This window comes from Papio anubis, chromosome 2, assembly GCF_008728515.1.
Source record: "Papio anubis isolate 15944 chromosome 2, Panubis1.0, whole genome shotgun sequence".
In the NCBI taxonomy this organism is placed as follows: Eukaryota; Metazoa; Chordata; class Mammalia; order Primates; family Cercopithecidae; genus Papio; species Papio anubis.
In genome coordinates, this window is record NC_044977.1 from 147,924,605 (window position 1) to 147,937,422 (window position 12,818).

The following is a 12,818-nucleotide window of genomic DNA, read 5'->3' on the forward strand; positions in this document are numbered from 1 at the left end:
CTCTCTTGAGACCGAGAAGGGGGGCTGGGGGCGGGGCCAGGGGGAGGAGCTAGCGCGTTGCGCGCCGCCCGGAAAGCGTAAGCGCGGGCTCGCGGGAGCGGCTGTGGGGGCGGTTCAGTGAGGGCGAAGCTCGGGCTCTCGAGGTCTGGGCCTGAACTCGCGGTTTCTAGTTTCAGAAAGACTCTTAGTTACAGTCATCTTTTATGATTATTGTGGTTTACTGGTGCCTTCCTTTTACCATTGTGGAAACGGCCCTTTAAGGGAGGAGGGAATAAGAAGAAATGAACTGAGGAAGTCTATTGCAGTTCTTTTCCTCCGAAGGGCGCGCGAGGAGGAGGCAGAGCTGGCGCGATTGCCTCCCCCGCCTTATATGGGTTGCTTGCGCGCCTGGGGGCGGGGCGAGGCCTGGGAGTGCCCGACTGGGCTTGTGTTCCCCGCAGCTCGTGCGCCTCACGGTAGGGGGTGGGGCCTGCGGGGAGACGGTGGGAAAGGCGCGAGTGGTGGCTGGCTGGTTGGAGCTTCATCTTTGGGGTTGTGTGTGTAAAAGCATTTAAAATTTTCTTGAGTGGGCACAGAAAAAAGTTCTCAAGCCAACGTCTTAAAGGGAAAAATAGGATGAAGGGGAACCGACGCGGCCTGGTGTCGCCAGGACGTCTGCCTCAAGCGCCACGAAGAAGCCGGAAAGAGCTTGCCAGGCTTGCCTCTGCTCCCCGCTGGCTGCCACAGCCAGGCCCCGGAGCCCTGCGGTTCCTCTCCGCGAGGCGGATTTCCCGGCGCCGCCTCTGAGGCGACGGGCCGCGAAGCGTTGCCCTGGCGGTAGCCCTGGGGACCCGGGGCTTCTTGGCGCTCCGCACGGTTACGTTGACTCAGTCACCCCAGACTGTGAAAGTGAGGTGCAGATGCCGCACGAAAGCACTGTGTTTAGGGGTAAGTTTTAGGGGACCCAGACTGTTTAGGTAGCGCCAGTAGATTACATTATTATCATGCTTTTCACTTTTAGTGCTAGAATAGTTAAAATGAGAAGTGATTTTTAGTCTGAGGGACAGGTGGTTCCCGATAGGTTATTAAAACATCTGAGTCTTAACTGAGTTAATTTTAGGGATTGAACAGTGCTTTTAGAAGACCATGGTCACTGGCATGTATAGATCAACTCTTTACAGCAAGTTAATAAGAAACATCTATACCAATGCTTTCAGTATTGTTTGATTGTAACAGGTATTTGTTACAAAAAAAAAAAAATTCTTAGAAGAACTAAGATTTTGAAAAACTTTGAGAAATTTAATAAAATCAAAACACGTGATTTTGTAACGATTTGCATTGAATACAGACACAAATTGAAATCTTCAAAGCTTTGTAGAAATTGACTTACTGTACTTAAGTTTGGCTACTTCTACCTAGTGCCTTATGCTACCTTTGGTGGGAATTTTATTTAACTTGCTTTCAAATATTCCCAAACTCCATATAATATAGAGTTAAAAGCTCAAGTGAGATATTCTTAGGAAAAGGAATTTGGTGATGGTTCTGGAGACCTGTGCTGTAGTTCAGCTGTGAGGCTGCTGCTGCTGCTGCTGAATTGTAAACAAAGGGAGTTATTACTTAACTACAACTTTTTTTTTTCTGACATCTTTTCTATCTGCCTCATAAATTTGTTCGATTAATACTAGACAATCCATATAGAATTGGTTTAAAACAATAAAAGTACTACATAAGTTGCCATTAAACTGATTAAGCTGAGAGTACCGGGGCATAGTGACACTATTTAGGTAACTAGTAACAGGATTAAGGAGGTGCCTGTTCTGCTTCTTTGTATGGAATAGGTCTTTGGAGTTCCTAAACTATTCTCAGCCTCCAGATGCTTGGAATTGTATAGACATCGCTTGAAACATGGAAATAAAACACGGTTACTAGTCTACGCAATTTGAATTTTGAAAAATGTTTGCTTTGCATCTAAGTAGTTTACATTTGTTTAAAAACTGATCTTCTCAGTTAAATTTTCTAGACGTTTATCAAGAAAGATAGTTTTCAAGAACTTAATATATTCATCAAAAGGAAAAAAGTATTAGAACTATATAAGATAAACGTATAGTATTCTAAAGTGCCATATTAGGGTTTGCAAAAGATCTCTTAATTGGGGCCGGGTGCAGTGGCTCACACCTGTAATCCCAGCACTTCGGGAGGCCGAGGCAGGCGAATCACGAGCTCAGGAGATCAAGACCATCCTGGCTAACATGGTAAAACCCTGTCTCTACTAAAAATACAAAAATTAGCCAGGTATGGTGGCGCACGCCTGTAGTCCCAGCTACTCGGGAGGCTGAGGCAGGAGAATTGTTTGAACCCAGGAAGCGGAGACTGCAGTGAGCTGAGATCGTGCCACTGCACTCCAGCCTGGACGACAGAGCAAAACTCAATTTCCAAAAAAAAAAAAAAACTCTTAAGTGAAGGTTAATGTGCATTACTTACCTTTCCCATAAACTACAGGATGCTTTCAACCAGTGGATCTTTTAAAGTTCTTGACCATTATTTTAAATAATGGTAAATAATGTAATTTCCAGTGCACTGTAAAATATTTTACAATAACTATCACTGTTTTAAATGTTATCAAATGGGATTAAATACCATAGTAGTTTGATACTAACATCCATTTTGATAGTCAAAGTTTTACTTTGTATGACTATTCTATTCTCTACAGCAGTGGTTCTCAGCAAGGGACTGTTGCCTCCCAGGGGACAGTTGGCAATGTCTGGAGACATTTTTGGTTTCATAAACTAGGGAATGGGATGCCACTGTTGTCTAGTGGGAACATGCCAAGGATGCTGCAAAATATCCTACATTGCAAAAGACAACCCCCAACAATAAGGAATTAACCCACTCAGCATCTCAATAGTGTGCTGTTGAGAAACCCTGACTGACAAGAATTCTATGTAGTACGGTTTTAGGCATAAGCCTTATTGGTTATCCTTTCCTGCAGCAAAAAAATATGTGTATACTGTTGTCTCTTGAACAACACAGGTTTGAATTGTACTTACACACAGATTTTTTTCAACCGAATGAGGATCAAAAATATAGTATTTGCTGTATATGAAACCCAAGGACAGCTGACTTTTACTGTAAGCAGGTTCTGCAGGACTGACTGCAGAACTTGTGTATGAGAGGATTTTGGTAGACGGGAGACCCTGGAACCAATCCCAGTTATATACCAACAGACAACTGTATTTAAATTTTGTACATATCCTGTGATCATAATCTTCTAAATGTTAACATAGGAATTTTTTGTATCATTACAACTATTATTAGTGTTCAGCTGATCAAAATAACATAAATATCCCAATTTGAATAAATAAATATAAAAAGTAACATTTTATTGAAATGTATTTCTTAATTAGCTTGGGCATTTTTTTAAATTAGATTTCCATGAACAAATATTATTTATTGCTAGAGTCAAAGTCTAACATCAGTTTTCTCTCTTCTTCACTTTTAGACATGTAAGGGCCAAAACGTCTTCATTTATGTTGAAAAAAAAGTTTATATAGGAATTTCATTCATTTCTTTTTATTCTTTTTGACTAGAATCATTTACCGATGGTGATCAATCATCAGAATATTATTGATATGTATTATTATACATACCAATTAGGTTTTCCAAGTTAGTTGGATTTAGAAGCAAAGCATTGGAAGCCCATCTAGGAAAATGATTTTTTTACTTGGGTATTAGAATTATTTTCTCACATTAACTATATTTAGTGCTCTGGCACTCATGTCCTGGGACAGTGCACTATAGTAAGATTCAGGATGGATAAAAGGTATTTGTTTTGTAGAGTCCAAAAAGACAGTTTCCTGTGTACTAAAGAACCCAGAACAGTGTCTGGTTTAAGTGGTTTGTTCCAGTAGTGGGTAGATGAACAATTGAAGAAATAAACACTTTCAGATTAACTATTATTGTAATAATCCAAACTAGAAATATGGGTATTAACTAGTTTAAAAAAAAAAAAAAAAAAAACTAGCACATTCTGGATGTATTGTGAACATAGAGCTAACAAAGTTTACTCAAGATTTTAATGTGAGAGAAAGGCAAGCATCAGGTATCACAGCATGGTTTTTGTCTTAAACTATTGTAAGAATTACCATTTGTCTAAGCCCTTTGGGGCTGCTGGAACAAAAATATCTTAGAGTAGTGGCTTATAAACAACAGAAATTTCTTTCTCACAGTTTTGGAGGCAAGCCCATGATCAAGGTGCTTGCAAATTTTGTGTTGGGTATTTTCCTCATTCATAAATGTTTCTGCTGTCTTCGCATGGCAGAAGGGACAAAGGAATCACTCTGGGGTCTCTTTTACAAGACGGTAAGTCATCTCCCAAAGGACTCACCTCCAGATACCATCACATTGAGGATTAGGCCTCAACATAAGAATTATGGCACAAGGGGGTGGAGGTGCAACTGACAGAGCCATTCGGGTCCTAGCACCGTGTACTGAGATGGGGGAGACTGAGAGGAAAAGGATGAGGAAGATGCCAGTACAGTTCACGTGTCCATATTCTTCAGTGTCCATTTATGTTTCAATTTCCTGATTTATGTGTTAGGAGATGTACCTTAAGGACCGGTTTTGTTAACGGGGTTTTTTTTTAAGCCATTTAGCATTTTAATCGAATTTTTAAAACATTTTATTGTATTTTAAATCCATAACTCTCTACATAGGTATTTTCTAGGACAGATTTTGTATCAAACAGTTGGCTTCATTGGTTGTAAAAATAGAATTGTCAAACATATGCACTAAAACCATGATTTTGCTTGAAATAATTGAATCATATAATTTTCTGACCTTGTCAGAATAATGCAAATTAGCCCAAATGCAACTGTAATAGTATAATTCATGATTTATATTAATTCCAAATAATTTGCAGTGTTATAGAGTTTTCCACATTGGCTAGGTTAGTAGAGAGGCACATTTTCGTTTTGCTCAGTAAATTTTTAAAACTTGTTTTTTTCCAGTTTGTTTCAGCACAGAACACAGTATTTACAAATATTTAAAAAATTAACACATCACTGAGAGGGGACTTACGTACCCACTTGTTAAGATCTTTTGAAAAGTCATGTATGTAGGTATAAACATTACAATCGTCTATTTTAAAGCTTGGCATACATCTGAAAGTGTGGTTTATTTAGTTCCAACCATGTACAAGATTCTAGGCATGTGGGTTCTCAGAGTCCAGTGGAGGAGGCAGATATATGCATACCAATGTTCATTACGTGTTTGTGACAAATAGTGAGATAAAAGTAAATATTAAAAGAGCACAAACAAAAAATTCCTGTAGCTATAGATGTTGTCTTTGCATTTATATGACTCCCCTCAGGAGAATAGGCTGTGTATACTAGGAGAATTTTGCTGCTGCTTTGTCAACTGTTTTTCTCTCAAGCCTCACATCCTAAGTCTCCTACCTTTCCTCATTCTGACTTGTGCAAATGGTGTTCCTGCCACCTCTTTGGATGATGGATGCTACACAGCTCGTCTCTGTGGGCAAGCATGCCAGAGATCTTGGAGAAGAGCAGCTGCCTGTTCAGAGCAAAAGCATCCTTCTGTATACCAGAAGCGCTGCCTTGTTTCTGACTCAGTTTTCTTTAACAGGCTCCTTTTGTGGCAACCACTTTTATAGGTAAAAGAGCTGCTATAGTCTTCAATCTAATGACCGTGCCAGTTTTAAAGGTCAGCCACAGCTGGGAGAGAGAGGCCAGGTAAGTGTTACACTTGGATATCAAATACAATGTGCATTTAATGTTCAAAATGATATAGTCCAGAAATGTCCATTTTGTTTTCTTATTACAAAAGGACTTATAAAACTCTGTAGGCAAATAATTAAGATATGTAAATTTAGGGAACTAACTACAGAGATGTCTTATTATCCAGTGTAGTCTAATCAAAGAGTATGGCTAGTAGAATTACGGGTTCACCCAAGAGAGTCTCCATCTTTGAGCTATAATTGATACACTGGTCTATTTGATTTGACATATCGTCTCCTACTCCTCTGCCCTTTGCAGCTTCATGCCTTTCTGTAGATTGATATCCAGGACATTTTTCTTTTTATATTTGGGAAATGGTAAAGCTCTAATTATTTTTTGAGAAATCAGGAATTAAAATTTACATCAAATGAAATAGAAATATGACATATTGTTTTGTTATAATTAGGTTTCCTTGAAGATTTGCCTGCTACTTAGAAAATAAAACTTGAATAATTATAAATAAGTGAAATATATTTTGTGCTGATTTAATCATAAGATAACCAGACCATAAGAACTTGTTGGCAAACTGAAAGTAACAATTTAATGGATTAAACTGTGATGTCATAATATATTTAATTATTCTAAGATAAAGTGACCCCTAATTGCAGTCATCAGTAAGCAGATTAAATAAACACAGTTATTGGAGTTCTAAAAGGAACATTGAACTCTATAAAAATCATTACATCATTTGATAGTTAACGTGTGTGTCTATCCATTTTTTGGAATGTATCTTCCTACCAAAATGACTACCAATGAATTACATTTTTACATTGTTTTTCCACATAACACTGGAAATAGATTGCAAAGGACATTTCGGGGAAAATTCTAAGAAAATAATTATTTTAAAAATTACTTTCTTCCAGGCATGGTCCCAGCTCTTTGGGAGACCAAGGCAGGCAGATCTCTTGAGCCCAGGAGTTTAAGACCAACCTGGGCAACATGATGAAACCCTGTCTCAACAAAAAATACACACACACACACACATACACACACACACACAAATTAGCCAGGCATGATGGCACGCACCAGTAGTCCCAGCTACTTGGGAGGTTGAGGTGGGAGGATCACTTAAGCCCAGGAGGTCGAGGCTGCAAGTGAGCCATGTTCCTACCACTGTACTCTAGACTAGGTGACAGAGCAAGACCCTGCCTCAAACAAAAAATTACTTTCAAATTCCACAGATCCTTCTAACTCATGTATTAAAAGAAAAATATTTTTCAAATAAAACAGCCTATCTTTTTTATAATTTTTCTATTTGTTGTTGGCATATAGAAATAAAATTGCTTTTTTAATGTTGTCTTTGCAATTAGGAAAATTGCTGTTAATAGTCATCACGATTAACTACCGCAGTAGTTTCTTTTGGGTTTAACATACAAAAAATTATATTATAAATTACAATAGCATCATTTTTAAACCTTTCAGATACCTAGGAATAAACTGAAGGAAGAATGTACAACATCTCTACACTGAAAACTACAGGTCAGTATTGAGAGAAATTAAATATCTAAATAAGTGAAAGTATATACTGTGTTCAAGGATTACTGGATTTAATACTGTAAAGATATCAGATGTAAAAATGTTAATTTACAATTCAATATAACCCTCATCAAAATTCCAGGAGATTAAAATATTTATATTGACAAGCTGGCTGGGCACAATGGCTCACGCCTGTAATCCCAGCACTTTAGGAGGTCAAGGGGGGCAGATCGCTTGAGCTCAGGAGTTCAAGACCAGCTTGGGCAATATAGTAAGACGCAGTCTCTGGAAAAAAAAAGTAGCAAAAGATAGTGGCACCTGTCTGTAGTCCCAGCTACTGAGAAGGCTGATGTGGAACGATTGCTTGAGCCTGGGAGGCAGAGAGATTGCAGTGAGCCAAAATCGTGCCATGCACTCCAACCTAGGTGACAAAGCATGACCTGGTCTTAAAAAAAAAAAAAAAAAAAAAAGACAAGCTTAAAGTTTACATAGATATACAAAAGGCCACAAATAGCCAGGCCAATTTTGAAGGAGAGCAAAGCTGGAGGATTTAATGGATTTGAAGTACCATTATAAAGAATTAGTAATTGAGACATATTTGTTCAAAACAGTAAGATGAACTAATGTAACAGAATAGAAAATAATATAAAAACATACAGATCAGCTGATTTATGGCAAAAGTGACATCAATGTAGTGAGAAAAGGTGGTCTTTTCAATGAATGATGCAAGATGAAATGAAAGTCACATAAGGAAAAAAATGTATCTTGACTTGTAATTCACATACCACACTGTGCACAAAAAGTGATTCTAGAGTGATGGCATAACCAAATGTGCATAACAACAAAGCCTTAAAACGAGGATATTTGCATGACCTTTGATAGGCAGCAGTTCCCCAAAACCCCCCTCAGGTTCAGTAATTCACTAGACAAACAGAACTCAGCAAAGTTATTATACTCATAGTTTGCTATATCAAAAGGTTATAGATTAAAATTAAATAGAAGGAAGCATATAGGGCAGGGTCCAGGAGAGACCACACAGAGCTTCCAGTTGTCTTCTCCCAGTGGAGTTGTGTGAACAGTGCTTACTTCTAGCAAAGATGTAATGGAACCTTATGGCAATGGAACCAGGGAAGCTCAACCAAACCTTGGTGTCCATTGTTTTTAGAGGACTGGAGGTGGGTGTGGGGAGGGTATCAATGGCATAATTATGACTCACTTCTCACATTGCTGACCTTGGAGCTGCCAGCATCTCCAGAGGTCAATGTGGGGTACCACATGACCCAAGGTCCCAACCATAAATAACAGTGTTAGCATAGACTGGTGATGCAGTTTGGGTATTTGTCCCTACACAAATCTCACATTGAATTGTAATCGTCAGTGCTGGAGGTGAGCCCGATGGGAGGTGTTTAGTCAAGGGGAGAGATCCCTCATGGCTAGGTGCTGTCTTTGCAATAGTTCTCGCAAGATCTGGTCATTTAAAAGTGTGTGGCACCCCTCAGCCACTCTCGCTTGCTCCTGCTTTCCCATGTGATGGTTCTGCTCCCTCTTCTCCTTCTACCATGATTGAAATCTCCCTGAGGCTTCACCAGAAGCTGAGCAGATGTCAGCATCATGCCTCTTGTAAAGCCTGCAGAACCGTAAGCTAATTAAACCTCTCATCTTTATAAATTACCGAGTCTTAATTATGTCTTTATAGCAGTACAAGAATGAACTAACAACTGGCATGGACCAAGGCATCCAGGTAAACAAAGATACTCTCATGAAGCAGGACATTCCAAGGGTTTGCAGATTACCTGCCGGGATAAGGGCCATAGCTTTCTTTGGACAAGCTCAATCCTTTACTATATGTAGGCAAAGACAAAATAACCATAAAAATTTTTTAAATGAGCAACTGGCCTGTATTAAAGGTTGATAGATTTATTAGGCATTAAAAGAATGATTAGGCAACTCACAAGAGTGAAAGAAAGTATTTCCAATAAATATATTTGACAAAGGACTGGTATCTTCCAGACTATATAAAACACTAATATAAATTAATAAGAAACCCAATTAGAGGGTCCAGGAGGTAAACAACAGGTGAAAGATTTTTAAAGGCACTTCAGAAAAGAAGATATCCAAGTCTCAGCTTCTTTAGTTATCAGCCTAATGTAGATTAAAATGATAATGTAATACTGTGGCGTACCTAGCAAAATGGCTAAAATGAAATAGATGGACAGTAACAGAGTAGGCAGAGATGTGGAGCAATCACACCTCTCATACACTGCTGGTGGGAGTCTGAATTGGTACAACCACTTTGGACAACTGTTTGGCAGTATCTACTAAAGGTGAATATATGCATATCCCATGGCTCAGCAATTCCACTTCTAAGTGTTTACCCACGAGAAAATGGATGCATTCATTTGCCAACAGACATAAATTAGAATGTTCATAGAACACTCTTCATAATAGCAAAAAACTGGAGACTATGCAAATGTTCATTAATAAAGACAATAATATTCCACACAGTGGAATACAATACAATGAAAATGGTCTACCACTATAAAATATGGATGAATCTCAAAATGTTAAGAAAAAGTCAGACACAATAGAATACCTTGTGATTCCATTTGTATAAAGTACAAAATCAGTAATTTGAAATGAGGATAGCAGTTATCTTTGGTGATACAGGAGGCATGAAGTGAGTGGAGGGTGCACAAAGAGTTTCTGGGATGCCATTCAAGTTCTGCTGCTTGAGCGTTATATTAGTTATGCAGGTGTTTTCAGTTTGTAAAAATTAAGCAGTTCACAGGTTTTAAAAACTTCATTAGTTAAATTTACATCTATCAGATAATATCATGAGAAACATATTCTAATGGAAACAGAGTGATTTACTTTGCACCTGATAAAATTTCAATTTCAGGTCCCCTCCCTATCACGAGACCCTGTAAGTGCAGGGAGTTTCTGGGAGTAGTGATGAGTCCTAGGTACAGAATGGAAGCCAGGTTTCAGTCAGAAGCATTTCTGTGTAAACATGCCTGGTTAAATTGCCCAAAGAGACCTCAGAAGAAAGGCATCTGAATTACCTCACTGATGTTTTCTCATTCTAAATAAATACTCACTTTAAACCTAATTTTGTATTTATTTTGTATTTTTTCTCTTAAATATGAACCACCACCACCACCACCATCCTCCGCTCTACACACACACACACGGTGTAAATTTCAGGTCTGGCAAATCTAGATCTCTAAAGAGAAGAGTTAGCTGTGGTTTGATTTTTTAACACTGTCATCAAATTGTTTTCATTATTTTCCTTGCGGTAATAGACTTCATTTCTGTTCAAGAAAATATCTTAAATACTCAGAATAAATAATCATACTTATTGTTTCAACTAAAACTATGAAAAAAGTCCCTATTTGAGATTGCAACTCAAAGAATTACACAAATGCTTTTCCTAAAGATATTGTACTTCAGTATTATTCATATTTGCCATTCACACAAAATGTTAAAAGAATGTGCACTCAATAAAATGAATATTTATTTTTCTGTGTCTCATTCTGTCACCTAAGCTGGAGTACAGTGCTACAGTCATGGTTCACTGCAGCCTCAAACTCCTGAGTTCAAGTGATCCTCCCACCTCAGTCTCCTCAGTAGCTGAGATTACAGGCATGGAACACCATGCCCGGCTATTTCTTTTTTCTTTTTTTTCTTTTTTTTAATTTTTTGTACAGACAGGGTCTTGCTATGTTGCCAAGGCTGGGTCTTGAATTCCTGGTCTCAAGGAATCCTCCCCCCTCCACCTCCCAAAGTGTTGGGATTGAAGGCATTAGCAACTGTGCATGACCAGTAGATCTTAGTAAGCTTTTAAAAGGCATTTTCAAATTAAACTGTTGTTTTGTTTTTAAATAGCTGATGTTCAAGGAAAAATACGATGACTTGATGCATGCTAGCAGTTTTACTCACTATTGTTTTTGAACCATTGATGCAAATGTCAACACAGGAGTTCTGAAATAAATTATGATGTTCAAAATATTTATTTAACATGTTAATATTTTAGTGCAACTTGCATTTAATGCCAAATATTCAAATAAAAGATATTTGATGATTACTTGGTGCTGATACTAGACAAATACAAGCAAAAGAGCATGTCCAGCAAAATCTGTAGACCTGTGCATTTTTAGAAACAATTACAATTCTATAGACATCAATCCAGTCTTCATGTTTGTAATTAAATCTTTCATTCAAAAAGTTACTGTATTTGGAAAATGGAGCTTTCCTGATTACTTTCAGTGACTTTTCATCCAGCAGGCATTTAACACTGTAATCTGTATATGGTTTAGTATTTTGTTGCACTCTAGCCAATGCTATACAATAATTCATCCTGTAAAATGTTTCAGTAGCTTTTTCACTTGTAATTTCAAATGCCATAATAATTTTTGGTTTAAGGAGCTTATCTCTGTTTAAATATTCAATTTCTTTTTCATAAAACTATGATCTCAAAATGAAAGTATAACTTATCTGGAAAGGTTTCTTACATGAGACACAATAAGATGAGGGCAAGGAAAATATAGCTTTTCTCATATTTTTTATTTCTTATTTATATTATACCCAGTTTATTTGAGTAGATTACTTCCTTCTATGAATCAGAGGACTCTCTTATATCTGAATTTTATTTTTATTTTTTTGGCATCATTAGACATAATGCAGATGCAGGTTGAAACAGCAATTCTTCTTATCTCCCTTTTTAAATCAATGATCCATCTATTTCCCACGCTCCTCATGTAATGTCCATCTTGTGCATTTTTCTTTTGTATTTCTTCCTTTACAATTTCTGGTAATGCAGTCTGTTAATGATGCGATTTCTCAAGTTTTTAGTCTGATAAAGCATATCACCTCAACTTTTGAAAGATATTTTCTCTAGATGTAAAATTGTAGGTTGACTTTTTTCAAAACAAGATTTTCTTTCATTGTCTTCTGCCCTGCTTAGTTTCTGAGAAGTCTGCTCTCATCCCTAGCTTTATTCCTCTGCATGTTATGTACCTTTTTTCTCTGCATTAAATTTTTTTTTCTTTATTACTGGTTTTCAGCAATATGATTATTATGTGCTTTGGTGTGGTTTTCTTCACATTTCTATTTGGGAGGTATTGAGCTTCTTGAATATGTAGGTTTCTACTTTTGTCAAATTTGGACATTTTTTACCCAATATTTCTTTAAATGTTTTCCCCATCTCTTCCTGTGATTCCAATTACACATAACATAGCCTTTTTGAAATTTTCCCACAAGCCACTAACACTGTTGATTTTTTTTTCTCAATCTATTTTTATGTTTCATTTTGGATAGATTGTATTGCTATGCCTTCACATTCACCAGTCTTTACTTCTGTAGTATCTAGTCTGCTGTTAATCCCATTCAGTATATTTTTCATTTCAGATAAGTATTTTCCAACTCTAAAAATGCTATGTGATTCTTTTAAATGCACACAAAAATGAACACACAAAAACTACTGAAGTGAAATACCATGCAAGTAACTACAAGAAAAGATGGCCATAAAAAACAGAATAACCCTGTAGACAATGAAGCCACACTAGAAAGATA

At 37.4% G+C, this 12,818-nt stretch overlaps 1 long non-coding RNA gene across 2 annotated transcripts; it reads left to right on the plus strand.

The window, feature by feature from the left end:
• The first annotated feature begins 52 nt into the window (after nucleotides 1-52).
• LOC103882309 lies at nucleotides 53-10,356 on the plus strand. 2 transcript variants are annotated; one of them, XR_644071.4, is made up of 4 exons: nucleotides 53-927; nucleotides 5,620-5,726; nucleotides 7,194-7,250; nucleotides 8,944-10,356. It is a non-coding gene; the product is annotated as an uncharacterized LOC103882309 (long non-coding RNA). The 2 variants fall into 2 exon arrangements; XR_001900057.3 differs by lacking the exon at nucleotides 53-927 and having other exon boundaries at nucleotides 2,365-5,726.
• The last annotated feature ends 2,462 nt before the right edge of the window (nucleotides 10,357-12,818 follow it).